Below are 17986 nucleotides of genomic sequence, written 5' to 3' on the forward strand. Positions count from 1 at the left end.
CAAAATTATGCAAATATAATGCAAAATATAATGCAAAGCATTATTGCAAAGCATAATGGGTAATTTTGCATTCCAAGAAAAAGGTCTATAGACACATTTTCAAACTTCGGTGATCGTCTACTCTTCCCTGTTGTTCACCCCTGCCCTACTTTCTGCTGAATCTGAATTTCACGATCTGAATTTCTGGATATTCTGAATTTTAGGATACTGAATTTGATGTTGTGAATTTCTTCATCTTGAAAACTTGAAACTGTATTTTTTACAAATTGGATATGAAGTTTTTAAAAAGCGTCTCTAAAAAATCCAGCCTTGAAAAATTCAGTTTTCTTACCTTTCCAATAGTATCTGGATGCAGCCTTTATGATGCAAGCTGAGACTGCATCACTCAGCGATGCAATGTCAGACACAATGCACTCAAATGGAGCTAGTGACGTCACTGTGATGGGTAGGGTTAGGTGAGCCCATTAAAAAGCATTGGATGCAGCCCAGATTGCACTGCACCAGGTCTGCAGCCAGACCCCTCTCTACATTTCAGATGTTCCATATTCAAGTTATGAAATTCAAATTGAAATTAAGAAATTCAAAACAATGTTTAACGGCATATAAAAAAATTCAGTTTTATTAAATTAAAATTGTCAACAACACAATTCAAATTCAGATTGTTTTGGCATATTATTAGCTCCATAGTCCTGCAGCCACGATCACACAATTTGCTGTTTGCAAAGTCAATAACTGACAACATAATCTGTAACACACACAACAATCTATACCGTCCACAACTTCAGGGTTTCTGATGTCAAACTTTAAGGTTTTTGCTAGTGACAGATATGACCAAACGCTCCCCTCCGAGAAAGTCCAGGGTAGATTTGCCTCAATCAGAGCGAGGAGAGGTGAGAGAAAAGGGCTGCTGGAGTGCCTGTGGGCTAAGAGACATACTGATGTCTGCATGTTTGCGTGTATGATGTGTTTGTGATGCAAATGTAGCTTCAGCCAGAGCTCATTAAACAGGACACACAGGCCGCTGAGAGACTAACAATGCCACACGAGCGACATGATTATTTTTCATTAAATCTCTTCTAGTTTTCAACAGGCGGTGGCTTTTTAAGATGTTTCTTCAACACAAGAACCATGTTTGTGCAGTCAGTGAAAATGATTTCAGTTTGTTTCATAGAAACATTTCGTTTGCTTCATTTTATTTTGTATTTTTGAAACATATTTGATGTAACAAGTTCGTTGAATGTTAATGTTGTGTGCGTGCCAGTTTTTTGACAGTAACTGTGACCTTTTGAGTTGTTTTATGATGCCCTTTGCTCCACGGGTGGTGTTTCCTGTACAGACGCGTGTCTGATTTGCACTTTACATAACAGGCGTTTCTACATGACTAGTCGTTTTTTGTCTCGTTTATTACTCCATGTAGTTTAGATTTAGTATAAATGTCGCACACAAATGACGTGATGGTTTTGAATACCTTGGATGGTCTTTATTTTTCTGTTTTATAATAAACACCAATGAATGATTGATTGTTCTTGCTGTGTAAAATAAACGGTCTATTTAATTAAAAAAGACATCCTCATGCTTTCAGTTGGTTTAATTGTTTGTCTTTGTGTTGGGATTTTCTCTAATGTGTGTTCAAGAATTCATGAACAGTAAGTTTTTTTTTATCAGTACTGTACACAGTAATTTCACAGGTTTGTACTTGAAGGTGAAACAAATGTTTCAAACCCAGACCTCTCAAGTGCCAGGCAAGAATTCTACCACTGAACCACCAATGTGTTTTTCAGGCAATTTGTTTGGATTTCTAAATTAAAAACTTACTTTTTTAGGAAAGTGAGAAATTTTGGGCCTTAAAAGGTATATGCATTGGCCGGGAATCGAACCCGGGCCTCCCGCGTGGCAGGCGAGAATTCTACCACTGAACCACCAATGCTTTCATGTAAGGCTTTGTGGGGTCTCTCAAAAAAATGCAGAAAATGTGGCCCCAGGCCTCGTGGCAGGCAAAAGTTTTACCACTGAACCATTCATGTTTATATACAGACTGAGGTTTGATGTGGTTGAAGGGACAGTTAGCAGATTTTGTTTAGTACATGAAACTGTTTTAGTTACAAAAGCTCCTAGCCCAGAATCCTCCAGGAATTCCCGCACTGAACCATCAATGCTTTTTCAGGCTGTTTTTTTTTTTGGTTCATGAAAAAAAAAATCTAACCTTTTCAGAAAAGGTACATCTTGGGCCTACGCCTTGTGGCAGCTTAGAAGTCTACCACTGAACAACAAATGTTTGTAAAGGCCTAGTTTTGATGTGGTTTCAGGAAACCTTAACAGGTTTCGTTTAGTAGGTGAAACTATTTTAGTTTCAAAAGGCAAGAAATCAAACCCAGACCTCCTGCATGGCAGGCAAGAATTCTAGCACTGAACCACCAATGCTTTTACAGCATGTTTTATGGGGTTTCTGAAAAAAAAATCCAGAACTTTTCGCTTGTCTGAAAAATGTTTTACAATGTTAGCCTAAAAAGTCTTTTAATACTGAACTACTGGTCATTGCAAAGGCCTACATTTTATGTGTTATCGCAGTAAATTGACAAGCTCTTACTTAAAGGTGGAACAATTTTAGCTATTGCATTGGCCAGGAGTTGAACCCAGGCCTCCCACACAGCAGGCGAGAAATGTACCACTGAACCAGCAATGCTTTTACAGCCTCATTTATGGAGTCTCTAAAAAAAATCCAGAACTTTTTAGGAAAGTGAAATTTTAGGCCTAGGCCTTGTGGCACGCAGGAATTCTTGCACTGAACCACCAGTGTCTATTGAGGCCTAGTTGTGATGTGGTTTAAGGGATACTTAACAGGTTTAGTTAAGCAGGCGAACTGTTTATGTTTCAAAAGGCACCATTGCATTGGCTGGGAATCGAACCCGGGCTTCCTGCGTGGCAGGCGAGAATTCTACCACTGAACCACCAATGCTTGAAGATATATGTTTGTGGGATCTCTATAAAAATCCAGATCTTTTCAGGAAAGTCTGCGATTTTGCATGTAGCAATTTTGTCTTCCATAATTAATGTACAGCAAGTTATTTTTATCATCACTATCAGAAAATACCAGGATGCAATGGACACTTTTGAACAATAACATTTTCTATTGGCTGGAAATGTAACAGACCCTGCGTAAATTGTACCATTAATGTTTATTGGTCTTTTTATCTTCAACTTAACTCTGTTGTGCCAAAACTGCACACTTTCTATAACAAACTTCTTTGTGCATTGACCAGGAATCTAAGCTGGGCCTCCCAAGAGGTCTGTAATAAATATACTTGTCGCTTGTCTGAAAAATGTTTTACAATGTTAGCCTCAAAAAACCTTCACCCACTGAACTACCAATCCTTACAAGGCCTACATTTTATGTGTCATCACAGTAACTTGACAAGTTTATACTTGAAGGTGGAACAATTTTAGCTTCAAATAGAGCTATTGCATTGGGCAGGAATCAAACACAGGGCTCCCGCAGGCAGGCGAGAAATCTACCATTGAACTGACTTCCTGCTTTGCTACTGTTCGGACGTCTTTGCCCACTGCTCCGCTCTTCGCACTCTTGCTTTTATATCTTATACCCTAATTTTAACTTGAGCCTATCAGCACAGTGCTCAAACAACACGGCTTGAAGATCAGCATCGATTCTACAAACTTTCTGGAATATAGCTTTACTAACAAGAAAGGAATTACCGTCTAAACAATCCTCCCGCTACCAGCTATCAGCTGCTTACATTCCGGAGACGGGAAGACACGGCTGTGAAAATGCCTCTGGATCGGATTAATTCAGATTCTCACTGCTGTACAAACTGCCACAAACTTCTACAAAAGATTGCAGTTCTTGAAACGAAGTTGCTTGCGATCCGACCAGAACTTCAGCTTCATTGTGGATTCTCTCAGCACACAGCCGGTGAGTCCCATAAATCTGTTCCTGCTACTGTTTTGAGCACAGAAAAACAGAAAAGAACTGTTGAAAATGAGCATTGGCATAAACAAGGTGCGAGACCAAAGGGTACTCGTGGGGTCAGATCATACGCTGCCGCATTAGCGTCTTCTACCCCAAATACAGCTCGGACTCAAATACAGCTTCAGAACAGATATGAAGTTTTGAGTAATATGGGTGAAGAATCCCCAAATGTAGTCAGACAGAGATCGCATGATTCAGCAACTAATTCTGCATGGAACAGAGGCTCAAGGCCGACTAGACACCGGCATTCTGCTCCGATCACACCTGAGATAAGAACACTAGTCGTAGGAGATTCAATAATCAAGAATTTCAGGAGCAGATCTACAATGACATACTGCTTTCCTCATGCAACAATTTCTGATGTAAACAAAGAGCTTGAGGAAATTCTGAAAAAGCACAAGACGGCAAAACGGATTATCATCCATGTGGGGAAGAATGATATTCGGAAAGAACAGTCAGAACTGCTCAAGAAAGATTTCTGTGAGCTCTTGGAAACAGCTGAAAGATTGAAGGTTCAGCCGTTCATAAGTGGACCACTCCCTGCAAGAGGGACAAATATGTTTTCACGGCTTCTTGGTCTAAATGTATGGCTACAGAAAACATGTAACAAGAAAGGACTGAATTTCATCGACAACTTCAATCTCTTCTGGAACCAAAGACAGCTGTTTACATCAGACGGCCTTCATCCAAACAAACTTGGTGCAAAGGTGCTAAAGGACAATATTTTTTTCTCCCTCAATCATCCATCAGCTGTGTGTGCCACTGAACTGAACTGCAAACACACACCTAGCAAATGTCCGGATGACCACAGGACTTCAAATCAGCTCCTGAGTGGACTTGTGGCTGACGAATCACCCAAGGACAGTGATAATGCCACGCAGCCAAAACACCCAATGTTGATGGAGACACTATCAGTTGCCCTCTGCTCAACACAGGCAGACTGTGACGCATCAGAACAGCATCAAGTCTCGTCACTCAAAAATGATCCTCAGGAAAACATATTTTTGCAGACAGAATCTCCAGATGCACAGCCTCTGTCACCGGACACGTTCTCATTGTCACAATGTTCACCACTCTTGGGTTTTTCAAAAAAGATGGAGGAACTGGTGTGTGCTGGAACTAAACTTTCACACTCCATTGCCGCAAGCCCCCAGTTACCAACCAAAAAGCGGCCTGCTCCACAACCACCTATGAGCCCACCTGGAAGAGCCCTCCGATCACACCGCCAGGGCCCAAACAACAACGCCCCATCTTCAGCTGGTGAACACAAGAGCTGTCACTGATGTGTGTCGGGGGCCTGCTTAGATAACAGTGTCTTTATCAAATGTTTTCAGAACAAGCAGGAACCCAGTGTGTCTGTAGCTTTCTCTAAGCAGATATGTGTTGTGTTAAGTGACAGAAAACCAAAGACTTCATCAGGCCGTAAAGCAAATCATTCAAATCTGGTGTCTATTAAATGTAGATCTGAGACTACTATAGAAAAAACAGCTAAAACTGTTAAGTTAGCGCTTTTAAACATCAGATCACTCAATAATAAGTCACTTTTAGTCAATGATTTTATCAACACAAATTGCCTTGATTTTATGCTTTTAACTGAAACTTGGCTAGATGACAGTTGTAGCGCAGCAGTTCTGAATGAAGCAGCTCCTTTAAACTTTGACTTTTTGAGTGTTTGCAGAGTTAATAGGAGAGGTGGAGGCATCGCTGCCCTGTTTAAAGATGTCTATGAATGTAAACAAGTGTCATTTGGTGACTATTTTTCTTTTGAATATCTGAGTATAGCACTAAAAGGGTCTCCACGCATCTTACTGATCATTATCTACAGACCTCCAAAATATTCTCCAGCTTTTATTGAGGATTTTACAGAGCTGTTATCAATAGTAACATCTGAATTTGATTATTTTAGTATTGCTGGGGATTTTAATATTCACATTGATAATCCAGAAATCAATGCTGTAAAAGAACTGATGACTGTTTTTAACACTTTTGATCTGACTCAGCATGTTCAAGGACCCACACACAATCGTGGACACACTCTTGATCTACTTATAACTAAGGGTTTACACATTTCATCGACTGTTGTTAAGGATGTGGCACTATCTGATCATTTCTGTATCTTTTTTGATATATTGATCACTCCAGCTATTAAAGACAGATCTGTCTCTGTCAGAAAGAGATGCATAAATGAGAACACCAGTGAGCAGTTTATGAAGGCCATATCGCTAGCACCAAGTATATCTGCAGATTCTGTTGATTCTCTCCTTGATTTGTTCAATTCTAAAATTGAGAATGTCATAAATGACATCGCTCCTGTTAAAGTCAAGAAGATGACTGGCAGGCAAAAGGGATCTTGGACAAGGTCACCGAAAGTACAAATGATGAAAAGACAGTGCAGAAAAGCTGAGCGTATGTGGAGAAAGACGAAACTAGTAGTCCATTATAACATCTATAAAGACAGTCTTCATGCCTTTAATATGGAACTAAACACTGCTAGACAGACTTTCTTTTCAAGCCTTATAAACAGCAACTTAAATAATGCTCGCACACTCTTTGCAACGATAGAGAGACTCACAAACCCCCCCAGTCAGATTCCAAGTGAGCTCCTCTCTGAAAGCAAATGTAATGAGTATGCTCATTTCTTCACTGATAAGATCAATAATATCAGAAAGGCAATCAGCTCATCCAATCAGCCAAGTTGTGTCGATATCAAACAAGCTCAACCACAACTTAAGAAATCAGACATTATGTCTGATTTCATGGCAATTAACGGTAAAATCTTAGAAGAGACTGTGCAAGTTATGAAAACATCAACCTGCAGTCTTGACACGCTCCCCACATCATTCTTCAAAACGGTGTTTACCTGTTTAGAAATGGATCTTCTAAAAGTGGTAAATGCTTCACTTCTCTCAGGGATTTTTCCAACCTCACTTAAAACTGCAGTTGTTAAACCCCTCTTGAAGAAGAGCAACCTGGATAACACCCTATTGAGCAATTACAGGCCAATCTCAAATCTCCCTTTCATTGGCAAAATCATTGAAAAAGTTGTTTTTAACCAGGTTAACAAGTTCTTAAACTTCAGGGGGTGTTTAGACAATTTTCAATCGGGTTTCAGAGCACATCACAGTACAGAGAGCGCTCTTATAAAGATAATCAATGATATACGCCTAAATACAGATTCAGGTAAAATAACAGTGCTGGTATTGTTGGATCTCAGTGCTGCATTTGACACTGTCGATCACAGCATACTTCTGGATAGGCTGGAAAACTGGGTTGGGCTGTCTGGGACAGTCCTCAAATGGTTCAGATCTTACCTTGAAGGGAGAGGTTACCATGTCAGTATAGGTGACCATAGGTCGAGGTGGACACCCATGACGTGTGGAGTCCCACAAGGCTCGATTCTGGCACCTCTCCTGTTCAACCTTTACATGCTCCCTCTAAGCCAAATAATGAGAAAGAACCAAATCTCCTACCACAGCTATGCTGATGACACTCAGATCTACCTAGCCTTACAGCCTAATGACTACAGCCCCATTGAGACCCTCTGCCAATGCATTGATGAAATGAGCAATTGGATGTGCCAAAACTTTCTTCAGTTAAACAAAGAGAAAACTGAAATTATTGTGTTTGGAAACAAAGATGAGGTTCTCAAGGTAAATGCGTACCTTGGCACTAAAGGTCAAACGACAAAAAATAAGGTCAAGAATCTTGGTGTGACTCTGGAGTCAGATCTGAGTTTCAACAGTCATGTCAAAGCAGTCAGTAAATCAGCATACTATCATCTCAAAAACATAGCAAGAATCAGATGCTTTGTTTCTAGTGAAGACTTAGAGAAACTTGTTCATGCTTTTATCAGCAGCAGGGTGGATTACTGTAATGGACTCCTCACTGGTCTTCCTAAAAAGACAGTCAGACAGTTACAGCTCATCCAGAACGCTGCAGCCAGAATTCTAACCAGAACCAGAAAATCAGAGCACATCACACCTGTCCTCAGGTCTTTACACTGGCTGCCAGTTACATTCAGAATAGATTTTAAAGTATTATTACTGGTCTATAAATCACTAAATGGCCTAGGACCTAAATACATTACAGATATGCTCACTGAATACAAACCTAACAGATCACTCAGATCTTTAGGATCATATAAACTAGAAGTTCCAAGAGTTCAGTCAAAGCAGGGTGAATCAGCTTTTAGCCACTATGCCCCTCGCTGCTGGAATCAGCTTCCAGAAATGATCAGATGTGCTCCAACATTAGGCACATTCAAATCAAGACTGAAAACACATCTGTTTAGCTGTGCCTTTACTGAATGAGCACTGTGCTGCGTCCGACAGATTGCACTATCATGTTTTTCTCTTCTTCTTCATTCTTTTATATCACATTTTACCTGTTTTTATGTTTTGTTTTGTTTTTATGCATTTTTATTATTTGTTTTTACTTTTATTTTACTTGTTTCTTTTATTCTTGTTTATGTAAAGCACTTTGAATTGCCATTGTGTATGAAATGTGCTATATAAATAAACTTGCCTTGCCTTGCCTTGCCTTGCCTTGCCTTGCCTTGAACTATCAATGATTTTACACCCTGACATATGGGGTTTCTAAAAAAATCCAGAACTTTTCAGGAAACTGCAAATTTAGACAGGCAGGCAAGAATTCTAGCACTGAACCACTAGTGTTTATGCAGGTCTAGTTTTGATGTGGTTTCTGGGATACTTAACAGATTTTGATTCGTAGGCGAAACTGTTTAAGCTTCAAAACAAGCAGTTGCATTGGCCGGGAATCGAACCCGGGCCTCCCGCGTGGCAGGCGAAAATTCTACCACTGAACCACCAATGCTTGACAAAGCTGATCTCTATGGTCTTTAAAAAAATCCAGAACGGTGCGGAAAGGCGTGCACTTTTATCATCACTATCAGAAAATACCAGGATGCAATGGAGCCTTTTGAACAATAACATTTTCTATTGGCTGGAAATGTAACAGACCCTGCGAAAATTGTACCATTAATGTTTATTGGTCTTTTTATCTTCAACTTAACTCTGTTGTGCCAAAACTGCACACTTTCTATAACAAACTTCTTTGTGCATTGACCAGGAAACTAAGCTGGGCCTCCCAAGAGGTCTGTAATAAATATACTTGTCGCTTGTCTGAAAAATGTTTTACAATGTTAGCCTCAAAAAATCTTCACCCACTGAACTACCAATCCCTGCAAAGGCCTACATTTTATGTGTCATCACAGTAACTTGACAAGTTTATACTTGAAGGTGGAACAATTTGAGCTTCAAAAGGAGCTGTTGCATTGGGCGGGAATTAAACCAAGGTTATTCGCATGGCAGGCGAGAAATCTACCATTGAACTACCAATGCTTTTACAGTCTGACATATGAGGTTTCTAAAAAAATCCAGACCTTTTCAGGAAAGTGAAATTTTAGGTCTAGGCTTCGTGGGACGCAAGAATTCTAGCACTGAACCACCTGTGTTTATGCAGGCCTAGTTTTGATGTGGTTTCAGGGACACTTAACAGATTTCAAAGTTTCAAAATGAACTGATGCATTGGCCGGGAATCGAACCCGGGCCTCCCGCGTGGCAGGCGAGAATTCTACCACTGAACCACCAATGCTTGATGAGACCAGTTTTATGGGGTCTCAAAAAAAAGGTATGTGTGTGCAACTTTGCATTTTTTTCCAATCTGTCTTCAATATTTCATGTACAGTAAGTTATTTTTGTCATCATTATCAGAAAATACCAGGATGCAATGGAAACTTTTTAACAATAACATTCTATTCTATTCATCTATTGGCTGGAAATTTACCATAGACCCAGCGAAAATTGCACCACCAATGTTTATTGGTCTTTTTTATCTTTTTTATCATAACTCCGTTAAAGAAAATGTGCAGTTTTGGCACAACAAAGTACTTTGTGCATTGACCAGGAATCTAAGCTGGGCCTCCCAAGAGGCATGTGACAAAAATACTTGTCGCTTGTCTGAAGAATGTTTTAAAATCTTAACCTCAAAAAATCTTCTAGCACTGAACTACCAATCCTTGCGAAGGCCCATGTTTTATGTGTAAACACAGTAACTTGACAAGTTTGTATTTGAAGGTGAAACAATTTTAACTTCAAAACAAACTGTTGCATTGGCCGGGAATCGAACCCGGGCCTCCTGCGTGGCAGGCGAGAATTCTACCACTGAACCACCAATGCCTGTAGAAGCAGATTTTATGGGGTCTCTTAAAAAAAAGGTCCAGACCTTTTTAGGAAAGTGTAGATATGGATGCAACCCAGAGCCTTCTAAGTGTGAGGGATTACACCTCTAGCAAGCTGGGTTTAGGGTAAGTGTAGGTGTAATAAACATTAATAAAACAACAGATTACTGTGAGGTTGGGTTTAGGGTTGGGATAGGTGTAGACATTTATAAAACACAAAAGGTTGGACTCCATGTCATGTACAAATACACCAGGAAGGTGTGTACAGTTCACTTGGAGCTCAAGTCCCACCCACTAGGAACTGACCAACCCATTTGGAGCTGCCTCCGACCTCCAATTATACCCTTCTCAAATTTTGGGCCTCAAAATATACTTATCATGGCCAGGAACAAATGCTTTTGGACAGTAATATCATGGTATTGTGTGACATTCAATAATACATACATACATATATACAAGTACATAATCTGCATATGTGCCTGGTTTGTATGCTGTGATTTACACAACCCAGGCTCATTGGAAATAGATGCCTCAGCCTAGTAATTTAGCAAAATGTAAATTACATTGCACTCTGCATGTTTTGTTGCAGGTTTCTGTTGACAAATCCACTAGAGGGCGCTATCTACATTTAAACATACATACAAACTTAGGTGTGTTTTGTTATATCCTTTATTTAGGATGCATTCCAGTCCAATTATTTATACCCTTCACTCTATAATTTCCCTCCATCTCATTCACTCGCATATATGTCATTGGCTACATCACATCCAACCAATAGTGTTTTCAAAACTAAACGTAACAGAAAACTGCAACACGGAAACATAAGTTTTACCTTGATTTTACATTGCTTTTACCTATTTTGTGGATCCATGCACAAGATTACAAGCTCAACACCATACAAAGTGAGCCACTGCGCAAATTGACGACAGCAGAAAAGTTGTCCATATAGAGAAATACAGGTGACAACCTTATTCCACGCCAAATAACAAACATCAAGGTGTTTATTTGGTGTTGTACAAAGATCTGCATGAAAATAGTCCTTTATTCATCAACAATATGTCCCTGTAAATATCATTATTGTAAAAAGGAACAAAAATTGTTGATGTAAAACTGCCCCCTAGTGTTCATTTCACCTAGAAACTGCAGTCAACTGTATGTTAAAGTGCATTTTTTTGCAGTCGCACAGAAATGCAGGCTGAAGCACAGATTTCCCATAAGCCTGTGTTGGATTTCCAGTCCTGTACAACAGTGAGGTTTTCTTCCCCTCTTCATTTCTCACGGTGGTGTGTGATCAATACAGAGGGTTTCTCGGTGTCTCTGTTTGCTTAATGAGAACAGGGCTCTGTGTTTGCAGACAGCACTTTCTTAATGAGACTCCATAAGTCATTTCAGCAGCTGGCAGCTTTCACGGGGTCTCTGCTCCACATACACAGCTATGATTTACTAATGTAGCTTTCTTGACTTCAGCCTAGTATTTTTTAGTTGATTTAAAGGAATAGTTCTAAGACAAAAAATTTAATTTACTGACCCTCATGTGACCCAAAAATGTGTTTTGTTCTTTTGTTCAACACAAAAGAAGATATTTTGAAGAATGTTGGAAATTGGAAGTAGTCAATAATCACTGGCTTCCATATATATATATATATATATATATATATATATATATATATATATATATATATATATATATATATATATATAAAGTACGATGGAATTCAATGGCTGCTGATTTGAAGCTTATTTCAGAACATCCTTTTTTACGTTCAACAAAAGAAAAAAAGTCAAACAAGACAGCATTTCAAGAATTTATTTATTGATTTGGAACTGTCCCTTTAAATAAATACATAAATTCTCTCAGGAATGTTTGAATATATGAGCAACATCACACGAATAGTAGTGCAATAAGGCTGTATATCAACACTGGTCGGAGGTGTGCGTTGACAAAACAGCTGATTTTGCTCACATTTTAAGATTATAACTGTTGGAATATCAAGCCAATTCCATGCATGTTTTATAAGAAAAGGTCTGGAGAGTGTTTTCTTCAATGCCAAAAATATTAGTAATTTATTAGATACAAATGATTAATTCGATGACAGAGCACTGGGTTACGTTACCCCAATACAATACAAGAATTACATTCAAGAGGTTCGCAACTAACATACATTTCCTGACTCCAGCATATATACACAACTGATATTAACAGGTGGAGTTTTGGTGTAACGTCATTTGTTAATTATTGTTCAGTCCTTCATTGGCCGCACATTCGACATACTTCCTCTTTTTCTACGAATTCTCTACACAACAAAAAAAGCATACAACTTTCTGTGTTCTGTGTTCAGTTTTAACACCTCTCTTCAGACAGGAAGTTTCTGCAGAGCTGAATTTAATTTTGGACTCGCATCTATCTATTTTTGCAAAAATGCTAATTAGTATGCACAGCACTCACCCACAACATTAGAAGTCCAGTTAATATACAGGGCTCGAAATGAACCTTTTTGCTTGGTAGCACCGGTGCTCCTAACTTTAAAAATTTAGGCGCATCAGCCAAAATTTAGTCGCACCCACCAATTATGAGCACCGTTACTACAAGTTTTATACAAACAGATTTATTGTATTTGAAATCAACACTAATCAAACTAACAAGCAAAAAACTAATAATATAAAAATGCGTGCGTGAGGAAAATATGTCTCAACGAAATCCCGTGATTACAAGAAAATAGATTTTTATAACATAAATGAGTGACCAAAGCATACACGCGCTCACCGACCCTGCACGCACTGCTTGAATGAATCTGTTAACGGTATAACGTTAACTGTGCTGTTCTCACAAGTGCTGTCTGATATTGCACTGATGCTTTTGACACATATTGTACCTTATTATATGCATACGTCATGTTAATAGCCATATCTGTCTTTTCATGAGTAAGTTAGCGATATTAATTTACTCAGTGTAAGCCCGTTTGCGATGGTGTACGTGGTGTTAAATTTGACATATAGCTGCCCCTTGCACGGCAGACAGCATCTGGTGATTATATGAAGGATTAAACAGAAGCTCTCGTGCTAGATGTGGCAAACAGTTACCTGAAAACTCCATCCCACAGACTTTTTATAGCGGACTTGAAGCCAACAGAAGTCTTCTACTCTTGGAAAAGTGTAGATGGTGGATTAACATTCAGCACATGATCACTAGTAAGATGTGTCATTATTTGTAACTAGATGGTTTCTAAAACTAAATCTGTCCTCTGTCCTCTGCGCTCTAGTTTTCCGCGTAGTAGCTCTCTGTCATCCGAAGCCAGAAGGCGCTGACTGAGTGATTGACAGCTGATATTAACCAATCATTCGCGTTCATTGCTAGAGCAGTGGTGGGCCAATAAGAAGAGCGTGTAGGCGGGGCAAGCATTACGGACTTGGATTTGTTTACTGCAGCAAGATGACATGACAACTATTTAAAACCATTCCTGAGCGCTGCGTTTCCCGTTCCAAGTGCAAACAAAGAGCTTAGAGATGCATTCTGCGTGAATGTCTCCCGAATCCGCGCATGTGGTGAACATTTTGCAGTAAAAACTGGTCACACACAACAATTTTAAGCACTCGCAGAAATGCTCCCAAAAATATTTTATGGTCGCATAGATAAAATTTCAGGCGCATATGCGACCAAAATGGTCGCAATTTCGAGCCCTGATATATGACCCTTACATGACCAATACAAATAATTGTTTGATTTAAAAAAAAGAGACAAAAATGATAAAAAAATGATTCCTATTTTCCAACATAAGGCTGAACGGCATGAAATGCCATGAGTCTACAGAGATTTCCCAGTATTTCTGTGTTGCAGTCAGGATATCACAATAATTAACCCCAAAAAGCCAAGGCAAACACTAGCAGAAACACTACCAGATTACTATGGTATAAATACAGCACAACATACAACAGAGAGAGATCAACTTAGAAAGTCACTTACCTGTTTTATAATGATTTGATCAGCTATAGTTTGGAATTACGCTGAGTTTTTCTCCTCTATAGACTTATAATGCGGTCTCTGTCGCCATCTTGTGGCGAATTGTCAACCTCCTTTGCTCTGCTCAGTATGACAGGCTGATGGATGTTGACGCGCCAGTCTCTGAAATTATAAATATTTAAAATAGGCACTATTCTTATAAATAAACTGCATGGTTGCAATCAAAACAACTACATTCTCGACTAAAAAAGCCTCATAAGTACACAATGTTGCCTAACAGCTGCTATATTTGTCAAACTCTAGTGAGTTTATTGATCTGCTGTCACTCTATGTGGGCAGAGTTATACACAGGGGTGAGGAGGCTGTAGGAGTGCTGATATTGCAGAACATCACACTGCTATCAGCCGATCAGATTCATGAACCAGTAATAACCAGTTAATAATTCTGACTTCAACTGTATATGTATATATATATATATATATATATATATATATATATATATATATATATACATATATATATATACACACACACACACACAAATATAAATATACACAAATATACATACATGTATATTTTATTTATTTTTATTAATTTTTTTTCCAAATATATATATATATATATATATATATATATATATATATATATATATATATATATATATATGATCACAATAAAAGTTTCTACTAATTACCAATTTCCAATAAAATGTATTATGAACAATATTTGCACATCATTTTTAAATCATAGTAACATTTTGAATAATTAAAATCTAAAGTTGTGCTTGTTTACATTAGTTAATGCACTGACTTAACAATAACTAGCAATTACTTTAGTATTAGTAAATACATTAACATTACTAATGAAATCTAATTGTATAGTGAGACCAAAATAAAATGACACAACATTTATTTTATCATCACATGATTTTGTATGCTTGATGTTAAATGGAGATTATGATAAATATTATTAGTACTTTTTTGCCTTTTTAGTTTTTCTTTATAAAAATATTAAATATATAACAATAAAAACTTTGATTCAAAAGGTTTGATTCTGTCCTCACATTAGTCTCTTGGTGTGGAAGAAAAAATTCATTAAATTAAGTTTAGTGACTCGCCTCACAGCAAGAAGGTTGCAGGTTCGAGTCACGGCTTAGTCTGTGTGACGTTTGCATGTTCTGCTCGTGTTGGTGTGGGTTTCTTTTCGATGCTCTTGTTTCCCCAACAGTCCAAAAGACATGTGGTATAGGTGAATTGGGTAAACTAAATTGGCCATAGTGTATGTGTGTGAATGAGTGTGTATGGATGTTTTCCAGTACTGTGTTGCAGCTGGAAGGGTATCTGCTGTGTAAAACACATCCTGGATAAGTTGGTGGTTCATTCCGCTGTGGCGACCACTGATGAATAAAGGGGGTAAGCTGAATAAAAATGAATAAATGAAGTTTGCTTAAGTTTGTTGTTATTTTGAATAACTCTGAAAATAACCCTTGACTCGCAGAAAACAGCGCCATGTCCTGAGATTGACCACGTCCTTCATGAACTCTATGCGTTTCAGACACGTTGTGATTAATTTGATCCATGTGTTTGCTGTTGAACTCTGTTTCATTGACCCCAGTTGCAAAATCCAAGTGTTTCTGACCAGATGTATGGTCTCTGAGAGGTCTGTGAGAAAGTTTTCACGGACTCAGAAACAATAAGCCGTGAAACTCAAATCTCCATTAAAACACGAGGGAACGCCTGTATGCTAGCCATGATCTCCAAGACCAGAAAAATGTCTGGGAAAAGGAACACTTGGACTGTTGTGTCATTTTTAATGTCCTCCAACACACACCCAGCCATTCTGTTTATTAAAGTGAGGGTTTAATTGACTTAAATTATCGCATTATGGCCGTTTAAAACTCTTACTCAAGGAACAGTTCACACTTTTAATAAATGTGTAGGCCTATATAAACAATCTTTTACGCGTTTAAGGAGAACATTTTCAAAAGCTATGGGTTGGTAAACGTTTTATCTCACCTTTATAGTCCAAAAAGTCCATTCAACAGTAAACACTTGATACTAGCTAATAGTTGATACCGATAACTGCTTAAAAGGTCACATGCTGCGTTCGTCCAATCACCATCTCCGCAAATATGCAAATCCCAGGCCACCATTAGCATGAAAATGCAAGGTAAAAAGACCGTATACCGAAAGTTGATTTCATTGTCAATGTCGTCCCCTGCTGGACATTTGTTGCAACGCTGTAACATGAAGAAATCACTTCCTGACACCAACTCCATTAGCAACACAAGGCAAACAGAACAGTACAAACCAAGATTATTATGACTATTATAATTATCATTATCATCATTATTCATTTTGGGATTTTGGGGATATTGATATGCATTTAAAGTGTATAAATATATATGCAATCACCTTTTTATGTTGTTAATATTATTACATGATTTGTTATTAATATTTATTTATTTATTTAATTATTTATTTATTTATTTGTTTAATAAATTATTTAATTATTTTTTAACATATTGTTATTTTTAGATATTGTGGATATGCGTACAAGTTAAATTATTTGAGTAATTATATTCAAAAAAAAATTCGGAAGGGGAGCAGAAGGTAAATCATATATATATATATATATATATATATATATATATATATATATATATATATATATATATATATATATATATATATGTGTGTGTGTATGTATGTGTGTGTGTGTGTGTGTGTGTGTGTGTGTGTGTGTGTGTGTGTGTGTGTGTGTGTGTGTATATGTATCTATATTTTATATAATTCATTTATACAGTTTTTTCTACTTTCCATTTATTTGACCACATTTGACTAAATTTATTTAAATGAATCTTACATTTTTATTATAAATTATTTTATCTTTCTACAACATTTTATTATTTTAGTAATACTTTTTTATTCATTAATATAATTTTGGTGACATTTGTATTCTAATGTTTCTTAACATGTTTTCATCTAAATCAAATATTTTAAAAATTGTACTAATATATTTTATGTTATTAATTATCTATTATAATTATCTATTTATTTATTTTTATTTTGTACTTATTTATTTAATAAATGATTTTTCTCTGAACATTAATTCATAAAATTCTAAATATAGTACAAATCTGAAATCCACGTCTTTGTTTAAATGTATATTATTAGCATATTATTTGTTAGAGTTGGTTTCAACTTAAGTTTTCAATGGAATCATATTTCATAAAGTGTCCTATTTGTTTCTCAGGTTTGTTTGCTTTGGCAGGTACAGGTACATGCTCCACGTGTAATGACAGATGATGGATGTGCTGCCCTCTTTCGTTTTTAAAAGACGCATATAGCCTAAATCTCTCCTGCAATCTGATACTACATTCAGCTGTCATGTGACTCTCTGAGTTCCCCCTTTGGCTGAACATGAATACAATGTTTATCTCCTGTATTGTGGTTACTGTATCTGTAAATAACTGTCATATTTCCAATTTCAAATCCGCCGCTATGCTAATGCTAATGCTAAATAAGTTGAAATGTATCCCAGATTTACGACACATCTAAAAGAAATTTCACAGCTTTAAATAATTATGTGTATATTTATGATGTGTTTATTTATGTGTGTGGATTGTCTTTCACCTATATGTCCACTAGATGACGTACTTTCTCAGTTATTGTAAGATAAAACGCATGAAAGTGTGATGCATCAGAAATTAATGTTAAATTCAATTTAGGACAGGTTATTGGCCAGGATGCTATGTCTAATTGTCTTTGTGTATATAATATACTATTATACGTATTAATAAAAGGTTCTTTTGACTGTTTTGATAAAAAAAAATAGTCAAAGC

The 17986-nt window shown here is 37.3% G+C and overlaps 1 protein-coding gene and 4 non-coding genes across 5 annotated transcripts in view; 1 reads left to right on the top strand and 4 right to left on the bottom strand.

Moving 5' to 3' along the window:
• lrrc75bb (leucine rich repeat containing 75Bb) overlaps nucleotides 1-1567 on the top strand; it is a 75807-nt gene extending 74240 nt beyond the window's left edge. Inside the window, exon 5 of the transcript XR_015500182.1 lies at nucleotides 39-1567. The gene's annotated coding sequence lies outside the window, so the exon portion shown is untranslated. The remainder of the gene's footprint in view (nucleotides 1-38) is intronic.
• Nucleotides 1568-1856: 289 nt separating this feature from the next.
• trnag-gcc (transfer RNA glycine (anticodon GCC)) lies at nucleotides 1857-1927 on the bottom strand. The gene has a single exon. It is a non-coding gene; the product is annotated as a tRNA-Gly (tRNA).
• A 6820-nt stretch (nucleotides 1928-8747) lies between these two features.
• On the bottom strand, nucleotides 8748-8818 carry trnag-gcc (transfer RNA glycine (anticodon GCC)). The gene has a single exon. It is a non-coding gene; the product is annotated as a tRNA-Gly (tRNA).
• Nucleotides 8819-9527: 709 nt separating this feature from the next.
• On the bottom strand, nucleotides 9528-9598 carry trnag-gcc (transfer RNA glycine (anticodon GCC)). The gene has a single exon. It is a non-coding gene; the product is annotated as a tRNA-Gly (tRNA).
• A 513-nt stretch (nucleotides 9599-10111) lies between these two features.
• On the bottom strand, nucleotides 10112-10182 carry trnag-gcc (transfer RNA glycine (anticodon GCC)). The gene has a single exon. It is a non-coding gene; the product is annotated as a tRNA-Gly (tRNA).
• Nucleotides 10183-17986: the final 7804 nt, after the last annotated feature.

The sequence above is a fragment of the Danio rerio genome, chromosome 10 (genome assembly GCF_052040795.2).
Source record: "Danio rerio strain M-AB ecotype USA chromosome 10, GRCz13ab, whole genome shotgun sequence".
Lineage (NCBI taxonomy): Eukaryota > Metazoa > Chordata > Actinopteri > Cypriniformes > Danionidae > Danio > Danio rerio.